This window comes from Capricornis sumatraensis, chromosome X (genome assembly GCF_032405125.1).
Source record: "Capricornis sumatraensis isolate serow.1 chromosome X, serow.2, whole genome shotgun sequence".
Classification (NCBI taxonomy): Eukaryota; Metazoa; Chordata; class Mammalia; order Artiodactyla; family Bovidae; genus Capricornis; species Capricornis sumatraensis.
Genome location: NC_091092.1, coordinates 75,721,671 through 75,734,833, shown reverse-complemented (window position 1 = coordinate 75,734,833; position 13,163 = coordinate 75,721,671). Strand labels below are relative to the sequence as shown.

The window sequence follows — 13,163 nt, the reverse complement described above, 5'->3', positions numbered from 1 at the left end:
TCTTTCCTTTTCCTTCTCTTTCTTTTGTGTTTAAGACATTTGTTTTCTTAACATACTCCAGGCTTTACCTTAGGGGATTCCTCCCACAGTAAGAACTGTAAAGAAAAGAAGTTCTAGGGGCTTCCCTGGTGGAGTGGTTAAGAATGCGCTCCCAGTGCAGGGGATACAGGTTCAATCCCTGCTCCAGGAAGAGCCCACATGCCATAGAGCAAGTAAGCCCATATGCCACAACTACCGAGCCAGCAGTCTTGAGCCCACAAGCCACAACTACTTAACCCAGTACCACAACTACTGAGCCCATGCACCCTAGAACCCATACTCTGCAATAAGAGAAGCCACTACAATGAGAAGCCCATGAACTGCAACTAAGAGTAGTCCCCAACTCACTGCAACTAGACAAAACCTGAGTGTAGCAATGAAGACCCAGCACAGCTAAAAATAAATAAATATTAAAAAGAAGAAAAGAAGTTCTAAGTCTGCAGAAAGCATTCAGAGTTCAAATAAAACTACCTTATCCATCTTCACATCCCTGAATAGAAGAATTTCTTTCAGGTGATATCTTTGCATCATTCCAATATCTAACCTACACCAGATCCATACATATTGAAATCCTAGTTTAGTGATTTCATCTTTTCTCCTCTTCCCTTAGAGTTCTAACTCTAAGTGTTATGGGCATCTTCCTCTTTGCTCCAAACTATACCTGCTTCCCCAATCACAAGTGGTGTCTCCTGAAATTCACTAAATAATGCCTGAAGTATCCTATGCTGCTCTTGTGGTCTTTCTCTCTTGATTTTTTTTTTCCTGAATATTTTGCAATCTGTCATGAAAAGGACTGTAATCTGCTCTTATTAATGACACTTTGTCTGTAATACTCAGAGGGCTCCTCAATAGTTTTCTGGGCCTGGGCTAGTTTGTGGGAAGAGGAGGGGCAATGAGAGGTCATTCCAGTTTACTCTCATCTTTCTTTTTCTGTTAAATCTCTTTGACCTGAGTTATCTTCCTTGACCTAATAATAGAGCATATACTCTCCTTTTTCCTACTCTATACCAAAAAGTTTTTAGGCCTGGGGACATGTGGGGGGTGGGGTTATCCTTCTTTTCCTTTTCATATAAGCCAAATTTGACCACTAAGATCTTAAGCCTTCTCAATCCTCATTTCCTGATGAACCTCTGGTTTGCTTTCTGACATTTCTAAAACTAAAATGGTCTCCTAGGCTGTGATTCTCTGTTCATTTACAACATGCTGTACTTTCTCTGCCTGCTGCCAACGTCTTTAAGCTGTTGCTGTGCCAACCAGATTCTCAAAGCCAAGGCATTACTGCCACAGTCTCTTTTAGTGTATTGCTTTTTTGTTCTGACTTTTTCTTTTGAATTTTTAGTAATTTATTTCACTGTCCCCCCCACCCCTGCAACATTAATTGTAAAAGCCGCCATATTCTTCCATGTATTTAAGGCTTTCACACTTCTTGATTTGGTTTTTAACAAAGTCTATCATCCTTTGGGGCTTTGAAATCAACAACAAGGATCATGGTATACCTGAGGGATAGCTAGAACGGATTCACAAACTTATGAAACAGGAAAGAGAGCCTTAGAAGTATGGCATACAAGTCACACAGAATAAGGTAAGCAGCAACATAATATGGGCAGATGGCACCAACTATAAACACTTAAAGGCCTTATTGTCTCCCACTAATGACTGAGTGACTGAACTGAATTGAAAGTTCAGTTTACAGTCATGACAGAGGGACAGAATGAAAAAGGGGGAAACAAACTAGGTATCCAAAATAATTCCATTGTATTAAAGAGAAAGGATATGTCCAAAGAAAAGACACATAAACTGTCACTGTTTGCAGATGACATGTTACTATACATAGAAAATCCTAAATATTCCATCAGAAAACTATTAGATCTAATCAGTGAATTTGGTAAACTTGCAGGATACAAAACTAATGCATGAAATCTCTTGCATTCCTATACACTAACAAGAAGGCAGAAAGAGAAATTAAGGAAACAATCCCATTTACCATCACAACAAAAAAAATGTCTAGGAATGAATCTACCTAAGGAAGCAAAAGATCTATACTTATAAAATTATAATACTCCAATGAAAGAAATCAAAGAGGACACAAATGGATGGAGAAATAAACCATGTTCTTGGATTGGAAGAATAAATATAGTGAAAATGAATATACTACTCAAAGAAATCTACAGATTAAATGTAATTCTTATCAAATTACCAATGGCATTCTTTACAGAATTAGAACAAAAAATTTTTTTTTTACAATTTGTATGGAAACACAAAAGACTCCAAGAGTCAAAGTACTCTTGAGAAAGAAAAATGGAGCAGGAAGAAACAGGCTCCCCAACTTCAAATTATACTAAAAAGCTATAGTAATCAAAACAGTATGGTACTGGCACAAAAACAGAAATATAAATCAATAGTACAGGATAGAAAGCCCAGAGATAAACCCATGTACCTATGGTTACCTAATCTGTAACAAAGGAGGCAAGAATAAACAATGGAAAAAAGAGAGTGTCTTCAATAAGTGGGGCTGGTAAATCTGGATAGCTACATGTAAAAGAATGAAATTAGAACACTACCTAGCACCATACATAAAAATAAAGTCAAAATGGATTAAAGACCTAAAAAGGTCTGCATAGTCAAAGCTATGGTTTTTCCAGTAGTCATGTACAGATATGAGAGTCGGACCATAAAGAAGGCTGAGCGCCAAGAAATTGATGCTTTCCCAAGAACTGATGTTTTCAAACTGTAGCTCTGGAGAAGACTCTTGAGAGTCCCTTAGACTTCAAGGAGATCAAATCAGTCAATCCTAAAGAAAATCAACCTTGAATATCATTGAAGAGACTGATGCTGAAGCTGAAGCTCCAATACTTTGGCCACCTGATGGGAAGAGCTGACTCACTGGAAAAGATCCTGATGCTGGGAAAGATTGAGGACAGGAGGAGAAGTGGCAACAGAGGGTGAGATAGTTGGATGGTATCACTGACTCAATGGACATGACCGTGAGCAAACTCCAGGAGATAGTGAGGGACAGAGAAGCCTGGCTTGCTGCAGTCCATGGGGTCACAAAGAGTCACACGCGACTTAGTGATTGAACAACAGCAACAACAACAAATGCAAGACCAGATACTATAAAACTCTTGGAGGAAAACATAGGAAAAACACTCTTTGACATAAATCACAGTAAGATCTTTTTTGAAGCACCTCCTAGAATAATGAAAATAAAAACAAAATAAATAAAAAAGGCCTACATAGTCAAAGCTATGGTTTTTCCAGTAGTCATGTACGGATGTCTGGTTTGACATAGCTTTCCTTCCAAGGAGCAAGCATCTTTTAATTTCATAGCTGCAGTCAACATCTGCAGTGATTTTGGAGCTGAAGAAAATAAAATCTGTCACTGTTTCCACGTTTTCCCCTTCTGTTTGCCATGACATGATGGGATGGATGCCATGATCTTAATTTTTTAAATGTTGAGTTTCAAGCCAGCTTTTCACTCTCCTCTTTCCCCCTCATAAAGAGAGTCTTTAGTGGTCACTTTGGCAGCACAAATACTAAATTTGGAATGCACAGAGAAGATTAGCATGGCCCCTGTGCAAGGATGACACACAAATTTCTGAAGCATTCCATATTTTTAGACATAGAGAACAGACTTGTGGACACAGCGTGGGAGAAGGAAAGGGTAGGATGAATGGAGAGAGTAGCATGGAAAAATATCTACAGCCATATGTAAAATAGATGGTCAGTGGGAATTTGCTATATGACTCAGGAAACTCAAACCAGGGCTCTGTGACAACCTAAAAGTGGTGGGATGGGATGGAAAGGAGGAGGAAGTTTTAAGAGAGAGGGCACATATGTATACCTATGACTGATTCATGTTGGTGTATGGCAGAAACCAACACAATATTGTTAACCAAGTACCCTTCAATTAAAAATAAATTTTTAAAAAGAGACTCTTTAGTTCCTATTCACTTCTGCCATTAGAGCGGTAAGTAAGTATTAGTCACTCAATGGTGTCCAACTCTTTGCAACCCCATGGACTGTAGCTCAGCAGGCTCTTCTGTCCAGCGTGCTCCAGGTGAGAATACTAGAGTGGGTTGCCTGTGCTCTTCTCCAGGGGATCTTCCCAACCCAGGAATTGAACACATTCCTGTCCATTTTAGTTCACTGATTCCTAAGATGTTGATACTCAACCTTGCCATCTCCCGGTTGACTACATCTAATTTACCTTGATTCATGGACCTAACATTTCAGTTTCTTAAGCAATATTGTTCTTTATAGCATCAGACTTTACTTTCATCACCAGACACATCCACAGCTGAGCGTTTTTTGCACTTTGGCCCAGCTGCTTCAGTCTTACTGGAGCTATTAGTAACTGTCCTTCACTCTTCCCCAGCAGCATATTGGACACTTTCTGACCTGGAGGGCTCACCTTCCAGTGTAATATCTTTTTGCTTTTCATACTATCCAAGTGTTCTCCAGGCAAGAATACTGGAGTGGTTTCCTTCTCCAGTGGGCCATGTTTTGTCAGAACTCTTCATTTTCAACCATCCATCTTGGGTGTCCCTCAGAAGCATTGTTCATAGCTTTTTTGAGTTACACAAGCCCCTTTGATATGATAAGGCTATGATTCATGAAGTGGCTCAGTGGTAAAGAATCTGCCTGTCAATGTGAGAGACTCAGATTCAATCTCTGGGTTGGCAGGACCCCCTGGAGAATAAAATGACATCCCACTCAAGTATTCCTTCCTGGGAAATCCCAGGGACAGAGGAGGTTGGAGTCTACAGTTCATGGGGTCACACACACACACACACACACACACATAAGTACACAAATATGTGGCAAGTAAATAATACACTACTAAACTAGCAATGGATCAGTGACAAAATCAAAGAGAAAATCAGAAAACACCTATAGACAAATGGAAATGAAAATGTAATTTTCATTTATATTTGTAAATGAAAACACAACGGTCCAAAATCTAAGGGATTCAGCAAAAGCAATTCTAAGAGGAAAGTTTATAACAATACAATCTTACCTCAAGAAACAAGAAAAATTTCTAATAGATAATCTAACCTTACACCTAAAACAACTAGACAAAGAACAAAAAAAAAAACCCTAAAGATAGTGAAAGAAAAGAAATCATAAAGATCAGAGCAGAAATGAATGTAACAGAGGCATAGAAAACAATTGCAAAGATCAATGAAACTAAAAGTTGCTTCATTGAAAAGATAAACATAGTTTATAAACCTTTAGCCAGACTCATCAGGGAAAAAAGGGAGAGGGCTCAAATCAATAAAATTAGGAACAAAAAAGCAGAGTTACAACTTGCACCATAAAAATACAAGACAACATAAGAAAGCAACTGTATGCCAATAAAATGGACAACCTGAAAGAAATGGACAAATTCTTAGAAAGATACAGTCTCCCAAGACTGAACCAGGAAGAAATAGAAAATATGAAAAGAATAATCACAAGCACTGAATTGAAGCTGTGATGAAAAATTCCCAAAAAACCATAGTCCAGGACCTGATGGCTTCACAGGTGAATTCTATCAAGCATTTAGAGAATTAACACCTATCCTTCTGGAACTGTTCCAAAATATTGCAGAGAAGGAAAACTTCCAAATGTATTCTGTGAGGCCACCATCATGCTGATACCAAAACTAGCCAAAGATGCCACACACAAAAGAAGAAAATTACAGGCCAATATCCATGATGAACATAGATGCAAAAATCCTTTGCACATTACTAATGTTTTGAATCTAACAATACATTAAAAAGACTGTATACCATGATCAAGTAGGATTTATCCCAGGGATGCAAGGATTTTTCAGTATCCACAAATCAATCAATGTGGTACATTACATCAACAACTTGAAAAATAAAAACCAGTTAATCATCAAAAAGAATAAAATACTTAGAAATAAACCTGCTGAAGAATACAAAAGACCCATACTCTGAAAACTGTAAGATACTAATGAAAGTAATCAAATAAGACACAAACAGATGGAAAGATATATCATATTCATGGATTGGAAGAATGAATATTTTCAAAATGACTATACTACCCAAGGCAATATAGAGAGTCAATGCAATGCCTATCAAATTACTAATGGCATTTTTCACAGAACTAGAACAACAAATTTTAAAATTTGTTTGGCAACACAACAGACCCTGAATGGCCAAAGCAATTTTGAGAAAGAAAAACAGTTAGAGAAATATAACTCAGCCATAAAAAGAATGAAATAATACCATTTGCAGCAAATGGATAGACCTAGGAAGTGTTATACTGAGTGAAGTAAACCAGACAGAAAGACAAACATTATATGACATGGCTTATGTGTGGAATCTAAAAAATAAATACAAACAAACTATTTGTGAAACAGAAACAGACTCACAGACTTAGAGAACAAACGTGGTGGCTGGGGGAAGGGAAAGAGGAGAAGGGATAGTTAGGGAGTTTGGGATGGACACGTACACACTGCTACATTTAAAATGGGTGACCAACAAGGGCTTACTGTATAACACAGGGAACTCTGCTCAATGCTACATGGCAGGCTGGATGGGTGGGAAGTTTGAGGGAGAATGGATACATGCATATGCATGACTGAGTCTCTTTGTTGTTCATCTGAAACTATCACAACATTGTTAATGGGCTATACTTCAATACAAAATAAAAAGTTTTAAAGAAAAGTTATTTGTATATTTTACTATGAGTATTAACATATATTTTGTCCATTTTTCTTTCTTTCTTTTTGTTGGAGACTTTGGGATTCTAGTTACCCAACCTAGTTCCAGGCTCTTGACAGTGAATGTGCTGAGTCCTAACTATTGGAGTGTTGGGGGATTCCCTTGCCCATTTTTCTATTAAGTGATTTTGGTAATTTCCCTTGCTAACTATATATTAAGGAAATTAACTGTTTGTTATATGTGTTACAAACTATTCCCCTGTTTCTCATGTGCCTTTTGATTTTATTTATAGCATTTTTCCCATGCAGGAAATAAAGCCCATGATTTTTACGTAGTCAAATTCATCAATCTTTTCTCTATTAAATTCATTATTTTGCTTATTTTAAAAGTTTTTTTTATTAAAATATAATGTACATAAAAGTGATTATTATCACATGTCATAAATGTAGTTCAATGAATTTTTGTAAACTGAATACTTCCCTGTAACCAGCATTCAGATCAATAAATAGAACATGAACAGTATCCATGGGTACTCCCACACAGTCACTACTTGTTCTTTCCCACACAAGGTAGTAAATTAGTTTTATAAGGTTTCATTTTTTAATATAACATTCCAAAACTCCTTTTTAGGGAAAAGAGTGAATCCAGGAATCCATTTTATTTTTTTAAATGACTAGTTAGTTGTCCCAACACCATTTATTAAGTAATAAATAAATAATAAACCTTTTCTCCACTGACGAAATTTTACCTTTATCATATATCAATCTCTTTTATGTATTTGAACCTATTTCTAAATTCTTTTATCCACTGATGTGACTATCTCTTCATGGTTTCTAGCAGAGAAATGACATAGTCTATGCTTTCAAAAGATCATTTTGGTTGTTGTGTGGAGAATGGACTGTATGGTGGGATAGCGTGCAGGGTGAAAGTAGGGAGTAAGGATATTGTAGTAATCTAGGTGAGAGATAACAGTGGCTTAGAATAGGAAGTTACAGCAGAATAGAGAAAAGTGGTCATAGATGAGGTAAGATTTGGGCATTTAATTCATATATCAGTACCACAGAGTTCTTTTAATTTCTGTATATTTATAATATACTTTAATATCTCATAAGACCAATTTCCTCCTCATTAGTATTTTTTCCAGAATTTTTCTTACTTTTCTTGATATGAGCTTTTCTTTATATTAGCTTAAGAATCAGTTTTTTCAGTTTCAAAAAATTCTATTGTTGTCTTTAAAAATCAAATTAAACATATAGTAATACATACAAGAAAAACATCTTTGTACTATGAGTAGTCCCATCCAGTAACAGAACATTGAAGACTCTGTGATTGTCAAAAGTATATAAAAGTTTTCTTCATACAGATCTTTTAAGTTTCATATTTTTAAGTCCTGAGGGTTTTAATTGTTGCCATTTGAAACTGGACATTTTCTACCATTATATTTTTATTACCAGTTATTATCACAAATACACAAAAGGACAAAAAATCAGACACCCATGTTTTTATTATCTAGACTTAACTGAATGTTGACATTTTTCATACTTGCTTCAGATCATTTTAATCTTACTTTAAAATCGAAGTATTATTGATTATAATGTTATAGGTTACAGATGGACAATATAATGATTCACAATTTTAAAGGTTATATTCTATTTATAGTTATTATAAAATATTGGCTATATTCCTGGTGTTGTTCATTATACCCATGTAGCTTATTTTATGCCCAATAATTTGTACCTCTTAATCCTTTATCCCTATATTGCCCCCCCACCACCTGCTTACTTCTCCCCACTGATAACCACTTGTCTGTAGATATCTTCCATTTTACTGAATATTGACTCACTTTATGAATAGCAGTTAGTTCAGTGCACAAATATTTATTTACTCCACAATATGTGCCAGACATTATTCTAGGAGCTGTGTTACAAGAGTGAATAAACAAGACAAAATCTACTGCATTCTGAAGAGTACATTGAAGTTGGGGGAGATAGACAAAACTCAAAATATCTAAAGAAAATAGAGAATGTGTTATATCAGATAAATTAGAAAAAAAAATAAGACTGGGAAAGTGAATATAGAGTGCAATGGTGGTTAATCTTAATTGTTAACTTGGCTAGGTTATACTACCCAGTTTTTTAATAGAATACTAACCTATATGTTGCTGTGAAGGTATTTTACAGATGTGGTTAACATCTACAATTAGTTGACTTAAAGATTACCCTAATTAATGTGGGTGCTTGCATGTATGCTCAGTTGCTCAGTTCTGTATGATCAAAGATGCAATAACAGAAATTCTAGCCTGCTAGGTTAATCTGTCTGTGACATGTTCCAGGCAAGAATATTGGAGTTGGTTGTCACTTCCTTCTCTAGGGGATCTTCCTGACCCAGGGATTGAACTTGTGTCTCCTGCATTGATAGGTGGATTCTTTACCACTGAGCCACCTGGGAAGCCCTAAATAATGTGGGTGGACCTCACCAATCAGTTGAAAGTCTTAAGAGAAAACCTGAAGTTTCTTGGAGAAGAAAGAATTCTACCTCGAGATTGCAGCATTACTTTTTTTTTTTTTTGCAGCATCACTTCTTGCAGTTTCCTGCCTGATGACCTGCTCTATGGATTTATGACTGACAGTCCCTGCAATTGTGTGAGCCAGTTCCTTAAGATAAATATCTTATTATAAATATATTAATACATTGAATATAAATTTATACATATATAAATTATGTCCTATTTATTCTGTTTATCTGAAGAACCATGACAAATGTATAGTTTGGCTTGAGAGGACAGAATCTTAAGGATAAGTTTTCATTTTTATTATTGTTGTTGTTTTGGCCATGCCACACAGCACGTGGGATCTCAGTTCCCTGACCAGGGATGGAACCTGTGCCCCCTACAGTGGAAGCATAGAGTCTTAACCACTAGATCACCAGGGAAGTCCCAAGGATAAGTTTTATGAGTTGGTTCTGGAGTTTCTGGAATTGCTTCTCTAATCTATTAGGTTTAAATACATGAATGACTCTATTTACAGTGGTAAAGAAGGCACTGGGGAAAAATAAATAATCAGACTTTCAGGAATTATTGATCATGAGCTCTGAAATGACATTGATTCTAGGAGAACCAAAAGAACAGTATACTCCACTAGTCAAAGTAAGGCTCATGCATGTCAAGTGATAATGGGTAGCTCAGGTCCATCTCACAGTGGACACAGTGGGTCCTCAAATCTATCTTGTGGTTATTTTTCTGATCTGGAATGCATAGTTGGAATAGATATAGTCAGTAACTGGCATAATCCTTTCATTGGTTCCCTAATCTATGTAGTGAGGTCTATTATGGTAGGAAAGGCTAAGAGGAAACCTCTAGAACTGCTTCTACCAGAAAAATAGGAAACCAAAAGCAACACCACATTTCTAGAGGAACTGCAGAGATTAGTGCCACCATTAATGACTTGAAAGATGAAGGGGTGTTAATTACCACCATACCCGCATTTAGTTTGCCTATTTGGCTTATGTAAAAGACAGGTGTGCCTTAGAAAATGACAATGGATTACCATAACTTTAACCAGATGTTGAGTCCAATTGCTGTTGCTATTCCAGATGTGGTTTCTTTGCTTGAGAAAACTAATATATCCCTTGGTATCTGGGGATATTGCAGTTGTTGATCTGGCAAATGCCTTTTATCAATGCCTGTTAGTAAACACCACCAGAAGCAGTTTGCTTTCAACTTCCAAAGCAGCAATACTGTCTTGTTGCAAGTATATCAATTGTTCCACTCCTAATTTTCATACTTTATAGAGATCTTTATTGCCTTTTACTTCTATAAGACACCACACTACTTCATTACGTTGATGACATTGTGCTGATTGGACCTGGTGAGCCAGAAGTGGAAGCTACTCTAAACTTACTGGAAAGACATTTATGTGTCAGAGGGTGGGATATAAATCCTACAAAATACAGGGGCTTTCTATCTCAGTGAAACTTCTAGGGGCTCAATGGTATTATGTGAATATATCCCTAGGATGGCTAAGTTGCTGCATCTGACCCCTCCTACAACCAAAATATAGACCCAATGCCAGGTGGGACTTTTTGGATTTTGAAGTTATGTTTCTCATTTGGATGTGCTATTCTGATCCATTTACCAAGTAATCTAAAAAACCACTAGTTCTGCATGGAGCCCAGGAGAACAGAAGTCTTTGTAGCAAGTTTAGGCTGCTGTACAAACAGCTCTGCCATTGGGCCATATGATCTAGCAGGTTCAGTGTCACTTGAAGTGGTATTTGTCAGTGGCAGATAGGGATTCTACTTGGGGCCTTTGGTAGGACCTTATAAGTCAATCATAGTGTATGCCCTTAGGATTTTGAAGCAAAACCCTTCCTCTGCAGATAACCACTCTCCTTTGGAGAAATAGCTTTTAGCTGCTTGCTATTGGACTTTAGGAGAGACTGAACACTTAACCATGAGCCACAAAATTACTATGAGACCTGAGATGCTCATCATGAAGTGGATATTGATTCCCCCACAAACCTATAATGTTGACTATGCACACTGGCACTCCACTAGCAAATAGAAGTGGTATATAAAATTATGCTTTAGCAGGCTCTGAAGGCACAGGTAAATTAAATAAAGAAATGTCTCAAATGCTTATGGCCCCTACTACTTCTATTACCTCCTTTCTCTCAACCTATATCTATTGCCTCATGGGGAGTTCTCTATAATCATTTGACTGAAGAAGAGAAAATTTGGGCCTGCTTGATATACATGCATATCAAGATGGTTCTGTTTGATATACATGCAACACTTAAAAGTAGACTGTTCCACCACTACAACCTCTTTGTGGGACATCCCTGAAAGACAGTGATGAAGTGAAATCTTTCCATTGCACAGAACTTTGAGCAGTGAACATGCTTGTTCATTTTTACTTTGAAACAGAAATGGTCAGAGGTATGAGTGTGTATATACCAATTCATAGACTGTAGCCAATGATTTAGATGGGTAAGCAGGGGCTTGGAAGAAACATGATTGGAAAATTGGTGATGAAGAGGTCCAGGGAAGACGTATGTGGGTAAGCCTCTGTGAATGGGCAAAACCCTTCACAGAACTGGATATTTGTGTCCAATGTGAATACTCACCAAAGAGTGACATCAGCAGAGGAAGATTTTTATAATTAAGTGGATAAGATGATCTGTTCTCTGGATAGCCATCAGCTACTTTCCTCAGCCACTCCTGTCATTGCTCAAGAGGCTCATGAACAAAGTGGCCATGGTGATAGGGATGGATTTATGCACGGGCTTAGAAACATCAAGTTCCACTCATCAAGGACAACTTGTCTCCACCCACTGCTCAGTGCTCAGTCTGTTAGCAGCAGAAACCATTGCTTTGTCTATGATCAGACACAATTTCCAGGGGTGATCAAGCCAGTTATTTGGTGGCAGGTGGCTTATTAATATATTTGACCACCTCCATCATAGAGGGGACAGCCCTTTAGTTTTACTGGAACAAATGCATTAGATATGGACTTGTCTTCCCACCATTCAGTTCTTCTGCCCAAAATACACTCTGTGGACTTACAGAATGCTTTACCCACTACCATGTATTCCAAACAGCATCTGATCATGGATCTCATTTCATAGTACTTGAAGTGTGGCAATGGGGCCATACTCATGGAATTCACTAGTCTTATCATGTTTCCCCTCATCCTGAAGCAGCTGGGTTGGTAGAAGCATGGAATGGCTGTATGAAGGCTCAATTACAGTACCATCTGGGTGACAGTATTTGCAGGGCTGAGGCATGTTCTCTAGGAATTTGTACATACCCTAAATCAGCATCCAATACATGGTGCTATTCCTCCTATAGCCAAAATTTATGGGTCTAGGAACCAAGGGGTGGAAATGGGAGTGGCACCACTACTATTACCATAGTTATCCAATAACATAAATTTGGCTTTCTGTTTCTGCAATGTTATGCTCTGCAGATCTACAGGTCTTAGTTTCAAAGACTGGAATGCTTCCACCAGGAGACACAACAGTGCATTGTACTTGTAGTTAAGAGTGTCACCTTGCCACTTTGGGCTCCTCATGCCTTTGAATCAATAGACAATGAAGGGAGATACTTTATTGGCTAAAGTGATTGATCTTGATTACTAAGGAGAAACTGAACTCTACACCACAATGGAGGTAAGGAAGAGCTTGTATGGAATACATTAGGTTTCTTAAGGCATCTCTTAATACTACTATCCTTGTGATTAAAATCAACGTAAAACTATAATAATTCAATTCAGTGGGACTACTAATGGCTCAGACCTTTCAGGAACGAAGGTTTGAATGGCTTCATCAGGCGTAGAACCACAGTCAGCTAAGGTGCTTGCGAAGGTCAAAAGGAATATGGACTAAGAAGTGGAATAAGGTAGTTATGAACACCAGTTATAACCATGTGACCAGTTGCAGAAAAATGGCTATAATT

General features: G+C 37.4%; 1 non-coding gene across 1 annotated transcript; it reads left to right on the top strand.

Moving 5' to 3' along the window:
* Window positions 1-3,548: 3,548 nt before the first annotated feature.
* LOC138072128 (U6 spliceosomal RNA) lies at window positions 3,549-3,654 on the top strand. The gene has a single exon (XR_011144275.1). It is a non-coding gene; the product is annotated as a U6 spliceosomal RNA (small nuclear RNA).
* Window positions 3,655-13,163: the final 9,509 nt, after the last annotated feature.